This window comes from Protopterus annectens, chromosome 12.part0 (assembly GCF_019279795.1).
Source record: "Protopterus annectens isolate FY-2018-M chromosome 12.part0, PAN1.0, whole genome shotgun sequence".
NCBI lineage: Eukaryota > Metazoa > Chordata > Ceratodontiformes > Protopteridae > Protopterus > Protopterus annectens.
The window spans coordinates 642,552,396-642,565,552 of record NC_056746.1 but is presented as its reverse complement, the minus strand read 5'-3'; the positions used below and the strand labels follow the sequence as shown (position 1 = coordinate 642,565,552).

Below are 13,157 nucleotides of genomic sequence, written 5' to 3'. Positions count from 1 at the left end.
TTTGACTTTTGCAACCAACTTACAGATGTTTTCCTCATTCATAATACCAATAGTACAGCCTACAATTAAGCCAGATTATTTAGAGAATCTACCTGTTAGAATATTCCTGTTGTTCTTCCCAAAGTCAGAGCTTCCACACTGAATCAGTGCTGACTTAGTAGAATTACCTTTCAGTCCTGAAGTTCTGCCAAATTCTTGGAACATGTTTAGGACCCTGCTCCCTAATACTTTTGGGAGATTGCTGCTGCTTAGCACATAGTCATCTGCAAACATCTGAAAAGAACTTCCTACTCCCTTCAGACTCTAGCCTTGAGGAAATCAATCTTTTCCATAACCAAAAGGAGTAATCAAGAGTATTGGAGACAGCCCTGTCTAGTGCCCCTGCCTCATTAACAATTATACCTAAAAGAGAGGATACTGTGCAGGCTTTTTACTCATCTCAAGAGGTTAGTCCTCTAATTCCTGAGCTCTACTACTTTGAAAATAAAGTTCCTACACACCATATCAAAAGCCTTAGTAATGTCAAAGAAAACAACAGCAGTCTTCTGCTGAAGTGATCTGGTTTTGCAAAGGAATACCGACAGATCACACCTGTTGTCTGTTATATCCCTGTGTTTAATAACATTTTGACCCTCTTGAACTAGACTTGGCTTCGGAGTATTCAGTCTAAAAGTCAAGAGTTTAGCTACGATTTTAAATCTATGTTAATAAGGAAGATAGGCCTAAAATCTCAGCGTTGGTTTCCCTTCCCAGAGTTTTGGAATGACCACTATTATTGCCTGGTTGTATTCTTGGTTGGGAGAGTATACAGTGTCCTGGGACTGGTAAATTTTTGCCATATCTCCCCCACTTGTAGAATTCCAATGGAAATCCATCCAGGACTAAGGATTTATTGGATTTAAGGCTGGAGACATAATTTGCTACCTCTACATAAGTGCTGGTTTTATTGGTTACTGTTGGCATTTGGTATAACAGGATGAGAAGTCCCATGATGAACCAAGCTCTTCTTTGAACAGGGTTGTAGAGAGAAATAAAATCCACAAAGTGCTTCTCTAACATCATTATCTTCTGTGATGGTGAGACTTGACTGGGTGGTAACCTGCAGTACAGTGACTGTTTAAAGAATCAAGATATACATTTATTTATTTATAGTTGGTTTACCAGGATAGTCCATTGGGCCAAGAAGAACCCATTTTCAATGGAGTCCTGGGGAGAAAAGCTCCAAAAAACAAACAAAATTACAAAGTTTTTGGTTACAGTAAGTAACAGAAATATTAGTAAAAAGAAAAACAAAATTACAATCAAAGTTGTGGTTTCACGTTTCACTAACTACAGAACTACAAGTAAAACAATGCATTATAAAGATACAATTTCTGAAACAAAAAGTCAAAGTTGTGAATTTTGAGTAGATATTTACAAATGGATTGGTACTCCATTTGGTGTCTCCCTCTTGTTTTGGCCACTATAACTGCACCATATGCAAAAGTTCTGCATCTGCCTTCATTCTGTCTCACATCCATAGCTCATTGAATAATTTTTATTTATAGATCTGTTATGTGTTTAAAGCCAACTATTTTGATTATCACACTCTGCACTAATCCCAACTCACTAGTCTTCATTTCAGTAATCTGCAAAAGTCTCTTTTCCCGCTGGAGGCAAAACTACTAAAGGAGTAGTATATATAGCCTGCTACATGTCCTGTGATTCATTCTACATTAGGAAAACTGCAGCATAATTATCTTTTATGTAGAAAAGGTGACAGATGTATGCTGAGTCAACATGCTGAGAAATGTACTAATTTTAATAATTTTGCATTTTCTATATTAAAAAAGGTAGAGACAAAATTAAGGGATGGCATTTGGGAAGCAGTGCTCAAGAACCATAAATTAATTTAGTAATTAAGCTGAGTTCCACCGCCAAACCAGAGTTTAATGAACTGGCGAGAGTTAATAGTGTATTACAACTAATAGCAGCTAAGTTATAAAAGGTTGATAATGTGGTATGTTTTTATAATGTTATTGTCTCTGTGGTTTACTTTTTTTTTTGTCATTGACTTTATTATTGTATCTTACAAGAGTAAATAGATTTTTTTAATAAATTGTATTCAGTTCATGTCATTTTTCTTATTTTCTACTTTTATTTTACAAGAGCACAGGGATTTTCTTAAGGAATTTTATCCAGTCAGTTTTTGAAAGTTATATCATGTGACTAGTTGCTGTAACTTTAATGAATTTTTAATATATTATGTTAATAGTTCTGATAGGTTCTGAATGCTTTTAAGTTGCTTAACGTATTTATTTTAATTGCTTTACATCTGTACGTGAAAATAGTGTGTACGGGAACCCCAGTTGGTAACAACAGAGTGGTTTTCCCTGGTTACTGGTCTTCAGTTCAATAACCCTTCATTCTTCTCTCATCCTACAACCCTCTTTCTCAAGAATATCCCCACATATGGTTGTCTTGCAGCCCTGCCACCAAACCCTTTCAGCAGAAATATCATGATGGTAATTCCTTGCAAAAACATTGGAAATAATGTACTGGAGCTTTTCTTTGTCATTTTGTGTCATCCAGTTAAAATAGGCCCAATGCCATCTCCTAACCTTCTGGGTAACCCAAGCTAAATTTACTAATTAGTGACCTGAATATGGTTTGTGTAGTAGAGTATATATAGATGGATTGTGAACCTTGTGTTTAAAGCATGTGGCAAACATTAAATCAATCCCACTAACCTGTTGTGCAGGATTCTTATAGAAAGTTGGGTTAATATCATCAGGGTTGGCTCTCTTATAGGTTCATAGGTGTGTACTAAGCTAATGGCCCTGGAGCCTTTACAAGCCTAGCCCATAGAAGTGCCCTGGCATCATGCCGCCGTTAGTTCCCAGTGCCTCTATCAAGTAGAACCACTGGAGTGATCCCCGGAGTGAACTTTCTATTTCCCATCCACTCATCAAGATTTTCCTTGAAAAGGGCTAGTGAGGTTCTCTGCTTGACATGTATGGGAAGTCTGTTCCAGAGCATGGGCAGTCTGTGGGTTATGAACCTGTCCCTCCAGCATGTTCTGTTAATTGTGGTAATGAGGTTGAGGTCCCTGGAGTGTGTGGTGTGGAGGGATTGGGATTTCTTTAGGTGTAACATTTCTAACAGGGCTGGGTCAGACATGGCTTTTTAAGTCAAGCAAAGATTGCCTCTTAATAGATGACATGAGACAGAGAAAAGCTGGAGTTTTTTTGAGTGTGTCCATGTAGGGCATGTGTTTAAGGCCTAGGATCCTCTTCATGAGGTACTTTTGTGGCCTTTCCAGCTGTTTAGTGAGGTACATGCCAAATGGGTCATTATACTCGATGATTGGTCTAATGAGAGAAGAGTAGAGAGAGATGATGACCTCTTTCTTCCTTGATGCAGATCCCTTGGTAATGAGATGTGCCACATAGAAGGACTTTCTGACCACAGTGGTAATGTGGTGGTTGAAGGAGAGGATGCTGTCAGCCTGGGTCCCCAGATCTCTTATAACACCTTCAGTGTTCAGTGGGTTACCATCAATTAGTGGGAACTGATTTTTTCCCAAAGGGAATGATGCCGTATTTTTGGCATTAAGCTTAAGGCCATGGTTTCAACACCAGTCATTGGTCTTAGTGAGGCCGTTCTGTAGGATGTCTGCATCACTTGGGGAGTTAATAATTGCTCCCAGATTGCAGTCTATGAACTTGGGACCAACCCCTGTGGGATTCCACTTGTGACTGGTTGACAGTCTGACTTGGAGTCTGCTACTTTCACACTGTGGGTTCTGTGAGCCAATTTGCAACCCACCTAGTGATATAGGTTTTGATGCCTAGTTTGGTGTGTCTATCAGTAATTCCTGAGTGAGGAATGGTGTCAAAGACCTTGGCCAGATCGAAGTAGGCTGTATGAACTGCCTTGTCCTTATCCACAGCTCTAGTTACTGACTCAAAGAAGTCAACAAGGTTGAGCAGGCATGATCTACCCTTCACAAAACCAAATTGCATGGGATCCAGAGTTTGGAGATTCCCTATATCCTTGTTAATTAGGTCCATGATGATGCACTCCATAGCCTTACATATCAGACTCGTCATGCTAATGGGGCGATAATTCCCAGGGTCTGTAGTCGCTCCCCCTTTATGGAGAGGGATGACTGTAGCAGTGTGCCATTCTGTAGGGACAAAGCCTGAGGTGAAGCTGTGATTGTCGGGTCCCACAGAAGCTGTATTCTTGACCTTGGACAATCCAGCTTTAACCTGTGCTGCAGTAATGCTGGGTTCCTGGCATTCTTCCGGTATTGTGATTGGTCCTTTAGGGGGGGGAGGGGTAAAGTTAGCACTGAATCTGTCAGCCAGTATGTTGGCAATATCTGTTGGCTCAGTATAGGAGCTACCATTGTGCAGTAACTCATAGAAAATCTGGGTATTGCCATGGAGATTTTTAATATAACTGTAGAAGGCTTTGTGGTTATTTTTAGTGTCTGCTGCAAGTCTGCCTTCATAGCTAGCTTTAGAGGTTTTGATGAGGGATCTCAACTTTTTGTTGAGGCTAATAAAGGAGTTTTTCCAGTCTTGGGACTTCACCTTTTTCTGCAATAGTTTCTTCCTTCTGTTGTAGAGTTTGTTAATGGCAGGGGACCACCAGATTGGCTTCCTTTTTTTGGAAGAGAGCATCTTGGTTCTGTTGGGTATGGCTAGTTCCATGCATTTATGTACATGTTCGCACAGTGCATTGGTGTATGATTCAGCGGTCATGCACCTATTTTCTATTTGCATGGGTGCTGTGAAGTTAGCCACCTTTGTTTTTAGGAGACCAAAGTCAGCTTTGGAGAAGATTTTCATGGTGGTTACCTTTGTAGGTGATGTCGGTGAGATATGGATTTCCATGGTAATTAGTTTGTGGTTGGATCTAACCAGGGAGGAATTGACTATTGGTGTTGAGTAATGGTTGCCCATATTAGTAACAACCAGGTCAAGGATGTTGCTTCCTCTAGTGGGGGTAAGAATGAGCTGGTCTAGCGCATTGGAATTAATGAATTCCAGGAAGTGTTGGGCAAGTGTATTGGTGCATGAGTAGTTTTCCTAGTTGGTGGAGGGGTAGTTGAAGTCACCCAGTATGAGAGTGTTGGGTTGGACCCTGATAGTTTTCAGGGTGCTTAGGAGCTGTCATTCCATCACTAAGAGTTATTTAACATTTCCTTTGATACTCTTCCTTGCCATAAAGTCTGTCCTTGGCTTCACTGAGTACTGAGTAAAGATACTAAAATACTAAATTGGCTAGGATTGGTGACCCCTGCCACTGTTAGAAAAAAAAAATCTTTGTAAAATTTCATATTATCTTTGTTAGGGGCATAAATGTTCTCTATTGCGTACCCATTCCTTATTAATCTTTCCTTCCCAGATTAACTACCTACTTGTCATTTGCCCTTGTACAGTGGGTGACAACCTTTTTTTGAATTTTAAATCATAAAAAGCACTCTTCCTCCCGCTCCCAGTTTATGCTATGAAAAAAAATATTTTACAGTCTCTCATCTTTAGCTTGTGTTACTCTCAAATGTTAGTTTCATTTTTTGCAACCAAACTACTTGGGCCAGCTTCTTTTTGATTGCTTACTATATCCTCACTGTTCTGATAGGATCAGTACTGCCACCAACATTCCACGAGAAGAACTTAATATTCTCATTGGGTGGTTTATTTACCAACACTGAAATATTATGGTTCCCATTCTCATTCCTCAGTTGCTGAGCCCCTTCTCCATCAAAAAGTTGCAGGGACATCACCCAAGCTCGTAACAAGCCCTTAGGTGCCTAAATAACAATGATATAACTGCAATGTGTTTTGTTAAGTGAAACATAGGGAAAGCACTACGCGTTCTATATAAGGCACTTTCTACCAGAGCTTTCTATATATCCATAGCCATGTTTTGTAATGATAGGATGATGCTTGTGTCACAGCACGTGGTCCTCCCTGTGTACATTTACAAAGAATTACATGCTGGATATGGCCTCCAGATCTAGGCCATCCTTTTGAGTCTTAAGAGATCTAGGGCATGTTCCCACAAGACTGTTACCCAAGAGATACAGATATGACTACTGCAGCCAGAACTCTACAAGATTTGATGTGAAAGTTATTTGTGTCATCATAATGTCAAATCTGATTTGAGTTCCAACCTGCAGGACGCAGGCTGCTTTCCTTCCCCTTCTCCTTTCCTTCTTTTTTGTGCTGTTTTGCATCATCCACAAATGGTGAAGTAGTTGGAAGCAATGCAATGTGAAATGGGGAAGGTGTGAACAGCTTCAGAAAGTTTTACTCACATGGTCCAAGAGGCTGCAATGCAAGTCTTAACAGTCATGCAACCATAAATGTATTCACAGATCCATATGAGTATGTGTGCCTTTGTTTATGTGAGGTACTCACCTTAATAGTAGAGGCCTGAAATATTTTGCAGAAAGAAGGCTGCTGTTACACTAGTATCAAAAACAACAGCAAAGCAGCAAAGGAGCAACAGCAAATACAACGAAGAACAAAGACCAGGAACCCAGTGAATAAAATGTATTCCTCTCTGACAGCTCGGCATACACTGCCTTCTTGGACAACTAGTTGTTATACATATATCTCAGTATTTGAAGATGTGGCATGAACATTTGGATGACAATTCAACTTATTCAAAGGTAGACACAAGTCATTATTTGGGAGCTTTAGTTGAATTTAAATCTTTACTTAACAAAGGTGTCAGGTTAGGTTATTTAACTGCTGACGATGTTCAGAAGAAGCTAACTATGAACAGTCCTAGTATTGCCACATTCTACTGTTTACCTAAAATTCACAAAAATATACAGGCCCCTCCGGGGCGCCCTATTGTTTCAGGTAGAAATTATTTCACTTACAATTTGGGACAATTGCTGCATTTCCTGTTGCTACCCAAGGTGGTTTTATTACCTGCTTATGTTAAAGATATTTTTGATTTTTTTAAGCAAGTTAAGGACAGTACAATGGACTAATAATAATATTGGGTGACTCTAAATAAGAAAAGTTTATATACTAACATTAAACAGTGCCATGGCCTTGAGGCAATTAGATTCTTCATGGGGGAGTGACCCACTACAGAATATATTGTAGATTATTGCATTTTTGTTTGAAGAATAATTATTTTGAGTTTGATAGCCAGGTTTATCATCAGAAATGTGTAACAGCTATGGGGGTGGCTTTGCCCCCCTCATATGCTAATTTAACCATGGGCTTATTTGAAGTTGAATATGTTTATAGGAAAAGATGCTTTTCTGTCAATATGTTAAATGTTACTTTAGATTTATTGATAATTTAATTTTTTTATGTGAAGGAGGGGAACAGGAAATGCAGAATTTTTTGGATGAATTACAAGTAAACAGATTTAATTTTACATTTGATGGTATCCAAATAGGGAAGAAGGTGTCCTTTTTGGATGCAGATTTGTTACTTAAGGAAGATGGAATACTAACTACAAAAGTACATAGGAAATTTCGGGGGGATATATATTATTCGAAAGCAACAAGTTGTCATCCTGGGCATACGATTGATGCCCTACCTTATGGTGAATGCATACATCTTTATAGACTATGCAGTGATGAACAAGATTTTTTAAGGGAGATAGGTTATACTTCTGAAATGTTTAAAAAGCGTGGGTATGGTGAAGATATAATTGCTAATGCATGGTCTAGATTCAATAAAGAATATATAGGAATCAACAATAGAAAATGGAAGGGAGTTTCCAAATTAAATAACAATATTGAATCTGGTTGTGAAATGTATTTTGTAACCATGTATAGTGGATTTAGAAATAGGTTTTATGAGATAGTACAAACACAGTGGCAATTGTTATCAAATTTAAAGGTTGGAAGTTCATGGATGCCTAATAAACTTGTTGCTTCATATAGAGTGGGCAGAAATATTAAGAGCGTTTTGGTGAAATCTAGGTTCTGCAGACCCAAGGAGGTCTTATATGAGTCATTAAGAATAAAAGGGACAGTAGGATGTGGTAAATGCAAGGCATGTAAATTTATTGCGCCTTATTTTGGACTCTTAAATGATTGAAGATTTGAAGTTTGTGGAAATTATAGGTGTGACACTGAGGGCATTATTTATTTTATTTTATTTATTTATTTTACATTTGTTAACCGGGCTAGTCCAACTAGATATATTTCCATTTTCAGTAGAGGCCTGGGGAGAAAAGCTCCAGTAGTAACAAATAGAAATTGAAATTAAAAATTAAAAATCAATGTTATTACATAATAAATGAAAGGATTTCAATAAAAAAGAATACTAAAAAATACAAGAAGTAATAATAAAATAAAGGAGGTATTTACAATAGTAAAGGTGACAATAAGTACAGGATAAATTATTATACAGTATGATTCATGTGGACTTTCAGAACATCAAACAGGATAGATTACACCAGTATGTTGAATTGTGTTCAGCAGTTACAGTCCTGCTTCCAAGGAGTGTGCATTAAAGTTCTGGTTCTGGAGGAGGAGGAATTATCAGTAGTGAAGCAGATGGTTAATCAGGGTTGTTGCAGGGGCATAACCAGTGTGTTTTGAGGTGTCTTTTGAGGTTTTGTTTAAAGAGAGGCAATGAAGAAAGTAAAGTTAGTTCATTAGGCAGTAGGTTCCAGTATTTTCCCACACAGTTGGAAAACAGAGAATCTCCAGCCATGTTGTTAGATTTGCTTATGCCAGCAAGAGGTTTGCTGGAAGAGCATAGGGAATTTAGATTTTTGTAGGGGATTATGAGATTGGAGAGTATAGGAGTGCTGTTAGGTTGATAAAATATCTTGTGGGCAATGGTGAGATGGGAGACTTTCAGATGGTTTTGAAGTTCAAGCCAGCCTAGCTGCATTAGATTCAGACAGTGGTGAGTTCTAAAGGGATTGGCAGTGGCAAATCTGGCGATGTTGTTATAGGAATTATTTAGTTTGATAAGATCATTTTTCTTTAGGTTAGTATATATGGGTGAGGCTTACAGAAGAGTTGAAATTAAATGTGAGTGTGCAATCTTGGTTCTGGCTATTGGAGTTAGGAAAGGTTTGATTCTATATAAGGAGCCTATTTTTCTGTTGACAGTTTTTATAGTGTTATTTATGTGGCTGTCAAATGAAAGGTTATTGTCAATAGTAATTCCTAACAATTTAGTGGTAGAGTTGAGGAATATAATTGTGCCATTATTGGAAATGACAGAGAAATCTATGGTGGAGGACTTACTGGTGGGTGTAAAGAGAAGGAGCTTAGTTTTTTTAGCACTGAGAAGAAGGCAACGTTTTGTGAACCATGTTTCAACTATGTTAAATACATTCTGAGTTAGAGAATGTAGTTCTGATGGGGAGTTTGCTGAGCATACTAGTGTAGAATCATCTGCATATTGAATGCAGGTGGCTTGTGGAATGGAGGTCATTGATAAACAGTGAGAAAAGAAGTGGACCTAGAATAGAGCCCTGAGGGACTCTGAGGGTGACTTGCAGAAGGGATGATATATTATTTTCCCAGAGAACGGCCTGTTGCCTATTGGTAAGGTAGGACTTGAACCATTTAACTACCAGAGAGTCAAGGAAATGGGATTCAAGAATGTTGATAAGAAGGGCATGGTTTACCATGTCAAAAGCTTTTGAGAGGTCAATAAAGAGTGCAGATGAGAGGTTGTTTTTATTGCAATTTCTATTGATGGCATCTGTAAAGGATAATAGGGCAGTTGTGGCGCTGTGTGATGGCCTAAAGCCATGTTGGCTGTTTGCTATTATGTTTATGTTGAGATAAATGGTTTAATAGTTGTTGGTGAATGCATTTTTCCATAATTTTTGCTAAGGGTGATAAAAGAGCTTTTGGCTGGTAGTTAGAGTAATCATTTGACTTACCCCCTTTGTGTAGGGGGATAATATGGGAGATTTTCCAGATGTCTGGAATGATTCCCTCCTTAATGGTTCTATTTATGAGGATGGACATGGGATAGGAAATTACTTTGGCTGCTTTTTGCATGTATTCAGATGGTAGCTGGTCAGCAGAAGGAGTACAAGGTTTAAATTTTTGGATGAATTTGTAGATGAGAGTGGTTGAGATGGGTTGCAGATGGAATGTTGGTAGAGTGCCAGGTACGGTGGTGGGAAGGCTTGAGTTGTCTGGGATTAGCTGACTGGCTAGTGATTGTATGGTCAGTGTGAAGAAGGTATTGGCAGTTTGATGGGGGGTATTTGGATGGGCCTGAAGTGGGGTAGGTGTACGAGAGTGCCCTGGGAACTTCTGGGGATTTTGGTGATTTTGCTGTAGTTTACAGTAGTAGTTATTTTTGTCTGTAAGTATTGCCTTTTTTGTACTATTTCTCAACTGCCTAAACATTTTTTGATCTGATATATTTTTGTTAGCTCTCCACTTAGCCCAAGACTTGTTCCTAAGTAAAATTTTCTGTTTGGTTTCTTTAGAAAGCTAGAGGACTGGTTTGGACTTCACTCTGATAGACCGTTTGGGTGTGTGCTTATCAAGGATAAATAAGAATTTAGAGTTTAGGTATTTAACAGCTTCTTCAAGTGGTAGAGTTTTTAAAGGGTTCCAGTCACAGGCACTAAGTTCATTTTGGAATAAAACTGAGTTAAAGTGTTTGTTGGTAAGTGCAGTCCTATATGTGGGGGGTGGTTTGAGATATCATTTTTTTGCCTTAGGATGTAGGTCAAAGTATGATCGCTTACATCGTCTGGCAGAGTTCCTGCCTTGTAAGCTTGTTTCTATTTATAAGTATCCAGTCTAAGGTGCTCTCTTTCTTGTTTGGTTTATTGGTTTTGGTTGTGAAGGTGATAGTTTGATTAAAGCCATGAGGGTTGATATGGGAGGTAGGATTATCAACGTTGACAACTTTCCAGTCAGTATTAAAATCACCAAGTATTATTGTTTCTTGGGGGTAAGTTGAAGACACCCAGCTTAGAATATCCTCTATAGTATTGATATTATTACCGGGTGGTAGGTAGATACAGATGATATATAAAGATTTATTTTGGTTGATTTGAAATCTGGTGATAAGGACTTCTGCCTTACTATGCTGAGGTGGGTTGTATGGTAAAGTGGAGATTTGAAGTCCATCTTTGAATAGAACTGCTACTCCCCCACCCTTGCTTTTTATTCGGTCTTGTCTTAATATATTATATCCTTGGGGAATGATTTCATTGTCTTTGGTCCCTGGTTTTAACTACATTTCTGTCAGGCAGAAGATGTCAAAGCAGTGAATATCTAGAAGGGCATGGAGATGGGCTGCTTTGTTGTTAATACTGCGGATATTCAGATGTCCTATTAGGAAAGATTTAGGGAATTTAGCATAGGTTACTAGGGTAGCAGGATTGTTAGGGCCAGGGTTAGGGTGGATGTCACCATCTTTTAAGGAGGGATTATTTCGTTTTATTGTAGACGTATTTATAAAGTTGGTTTGATATTTTACTTTCTTTACTGTGAGTTTATTGTATTTAATGTGGGACAGTCTATGGTATTTAGGTAGTAGATAGCATGGAATGGAAGTAATATTAGTCTGACTATTAGGGAGTATAGGAGTGTGTATTGCTGTTTGTTTTAGAGAGTAGTTAAAATGGTAATAGTACAGTTTTTCAAAGGAGGTGAGGAGGTAGGCAGAGGTGAGGGCAGTTGAAATTAAAGCTATGAGTATTAATTTGGTTATATTAGTTTTAACTACTAAAGGCATCTTGTTGAGATTATGTATAAGAAGTTTTAGGAGTTAAGTCAGAAATTAAGAAAAAGATGGTATTGTATAAAGAGAGCTTAGAGAGAAGGGAACTAATACATTAGCTAAAAGAAAAGGGATATGGTAAATTACTATAAGTTGTGGCTTATTGTAACTGATAGATAAAATGTATGGGTGTGGTTAATTTTGTGAAAAGGTTGGTGAATGAAACTGGTTGGATGGGAGAGAGGGTGTGGTTAAAGAAGTATAAGTTTGGGACCACTGGGGGTGGGTGGGAATTGGGGGTAGAGGAGCAGAGTGAGCCCGCAGGACGAACTGAGCGGGTCACAGCTGAGAGAGGCTGAGAGGCAATCAGTTATACAGTGAGACTGTGTTCTACAAGCTTTGAGTAGGTAAGAGGCACTTTCTGTATTTACTTATCATAAGACATAAGAGGGTGAGCTTTTAGTATAGATGTGTAGGGGAAAAGATAATATTAAAGAGTTCTATAGCAGGAGTAATAAGGTTATTAGAGAGTTAATTAAGGAGTTCTATAACAGGAGTAGTAAGTGATAGTAGAATAAGCTGTCTGGTTTGTTTATATTTAAGACCAACAAGGTTAATTCCCTTTAAAATCATCCATGGGGTGGGGGGTAATTACTTGAAGTAAGAGTACTAACAGGGATAACTGAGAGAGGCTAGTCCACAGAGCTAGAGGAGTTTGGTTGGCAGTAAGAAACAGCTTTGCATGCCTTGAGTTCTGCTGCCCTCTAGTGGTATATATAGGAATTACACTAAATTCACTAAGATAGGAGGTAAAGGAGGAAAAAGTAAGATATTAATAGATAGCCTAAGGGGTAGGTCCGTGGGTGTGCTGGCCCTTACAATTAATACTACTTTAAAGCACTCACAATTTTTAGTTAAATACCTAAAATAACTGTAGGTTGTCACCTACACTGTGAGGCAGAGTGAGGAGAGACTAGGTAGTTCACTTATCCCCTCATGTCCTTGTAATATGTTTTATGTGGGTGAATCCAAAAGAGCTTTTAAAATAAGGTTATTAGAACATGTTTGTGATATATTAAATAAAAAGGAACAGAGTTCAGTGGTACAACATTTTGGAAGCACATGGTAGCTCTGCTCATGGTTTACAAGCCACAATTTTATAAAAAGTAGAGTGTGTTGTTTTTTTTTTTTGGGGGGGGGGTGTCAGCAAGAATAAACTTCTTTATAAAGTTTGACACTTTGTTTCCAAAGGGTATGAATGTTGATTTTAATTGGCATGTATTACTGTAAATGCTTTTTAAGTGTTTTATGGTATCAATTGATGACTTTATTGTTTAATTGCCTATTTAGTAGTGTATATAAAACAAGTGTGTGATGTGAAGTAATTGTGTACTCCAAGAAGGCAGAGTATGCCGAGACATCAGAGAGGAATACATTTTATTCATTGGGTTCCTGGTCTTTGTTCTTCAT

The 13,157-nt window shown here is 38.2% G+C and overlaps 1 protein-coding gene across 2 annotated transcripts in view; it reads left to right on the top strand.

The window, feature by feature from the left end:
• The window catches only part of LOC122816758 (probable cytosolic oligopeptidase A), a 907,285-nt gene that overhangs the window by 534,974 nt on the left and 359,154 nt on the right, over positions 1 to 13,157 (top strand). The gene's annotated exons all lie outside the window — the stretch shown is intronic.